The sequence below is a fragment of the Mastomys coucha genome, unplaced genomic scaffold (genome assembly GCF_008632895.1).
Source record: "Mastomys coucha isolate ucsf_1 unplaced genomic scaffold, UCSF_Mcou_1 pScaffold1, whole genome shotgun sequence".
Classification (NCBI taxonomy): domain Eukaryota; kingdom Metazoa; phylum Chordata; class Mammalia; order Rodentia; family Muridae; genus Mastomys; species Mastomys coucha.
The window spans coordinates 68,867,591-68,869,424 of NW_022196891.1; the positions used below are offsets into that span (position 1 = coordinate 68,867,591).

Consider the following 1,834-nt stretch of genomic DNA (forward strand, 5'->3'; position numbering starts at 1 on the left):
CATTGCCTGGCTGTGGGTCTCTGGATTTGTTCCCATCTTCTGCAGGAGGAAGCTTCTCTGATGATGGCTGAATAAGGCACTGATCTACAATCATAACAGAACACTGTTAGGAGCCACTTTATTGCTTTGTTCCCCTAGCAGAACACTAGTATTCAGTTGCCCCCTAGGACCCTGTCTTATTTGGTCTCAGGTTCTTTGCCATCTAAGCAGTGTTGGGTATGGGTTCCACCTTATGGGGTGGGACTTGGTTAACTACTCCCAGAAGTGTGTGCCACTATGGCACCTGTGTATCTTGCAGGCAGATCACAATTGTAGATCAAGGGGTTTGTAGCTGGCTTTTTCCTTTGGTAGCACACAGAGTCCCCTCCAGCACCATGAACATTAGTCTATAGAAGTGAAGGCTCTAGGGAGGCAGTAGCTCTACTTCTCCATGCTCAATGAGTTGTGTAGCTTTTGTCTTCATCTAGGGTCTTACTGTTAGTTTGTAGAGAACAACCAATAGCCGTAGCAGTAGGCTCAGTTGCTTGGAGTTTCCCACAGGACTCCTTTAGCCAACAACTAGACTAGATGTAACCCATTCCATGTACTGGAAGCTTCATTTGCTGGTGGGAGATGCTTCTCTCATTTGGCAATTTCATTTAGATTGTATATGTTTATATTTTATTGAGCCCTCAGAGGCCTTTAGTTTTATCTGTCCTTCCATATATCTTCTCCCTTGTCCCTCTCTTACCTCTCTCCCTGTTTGATCCTTCTGTTTGAGTCTACTCCCACCCCTCTATCTATCACTATCGATTATATATTTCTTTCATAAGGATGATCATTCATCTTCCCCTATTCCCTTACTTTATATAATCTCTGTGGGTATATAGATTATAGCTGACTCATCAATGACTTAACAGCTAACATCCACATATAAATGAATGCATTCCATATTTGACCTTCTGGGTCTGTGTTGCCTTACCTGGAATGATTTTTTTTCCTAGTTCCATCCATTTACCAGAAATTCCACGTTGTCATTTTTTTTAATGGCTAGGTAATAGTCCATTGTATAAATGCACTACATTTCCTTTATCTGTTCACTCATTGACATGCATTTAATTCATTTCCAATTTCTGTCTATTATGAAGAGAACAGCAGCGAACATGGCAGGCCAAGTGTCTTAGGATGAAGTATCCGTTAGTTATATGCCCAAGAGTGGTATAGCTAGATCTTGAGGTAGATCAATTCTCAGCTTCCTGAGGAACCTCCACACTGATTTCCTTAGTAGCTGTGCAAGTTTGACCTCCCATCAGCAGCGGATGAGTATTCTCATTACTCCACATCCTCACTTGTATGAGCTGTCATTTGTTTTAATGATCTTGGCCATTCTGATTGGTGGAAGATGAGATCTCAAAGTAGTTTTGCTTTGCATTTCCCTGATGGCTAAGAATATTGAAATACTTCTTAATGTGCTTCTCTACCATTTGCATTTCCTCTTTTGAGGATTCTCTGTTTAGATCTGTGCCCCATTTTAAAATGAGAGTACTTAGGGTTTTGATGTCTAGTTTCTTGAGTTCTTAATATATTTTGGATATTAGCCCTTTATTGGGTATATAGTTGGAAAAAATCTTTTCCCATTCTGTTGGCCGCTACTTTGAATGACAGTGTCCTTTGTGCTACATAGGCTTTTCAGTTTCATGAGGTCCCATTTATTGTTGTTCTCAGTGCCTGCATTATTAGTGTTCTGTTCAGAAGGTCTTTTCCTGTGCCAATGAGATCAAGACTATCCCCATCTTTCTCTTCTATCAGATCTAGGCTTCTGCTCTTTTGTTGAGGCATTTGATCCATTTGGAGT

General features: G+C 40.8%; 1 pseudogene; it reads left to right on the plus strand.

The window, feature by feature from the left end:
• Window positions 1-1,834, plus strand: part of LOC116096856 — a 6,571-nt pseudogene that overhangs the window by 892 nt on the left and 3,845 nt on the right.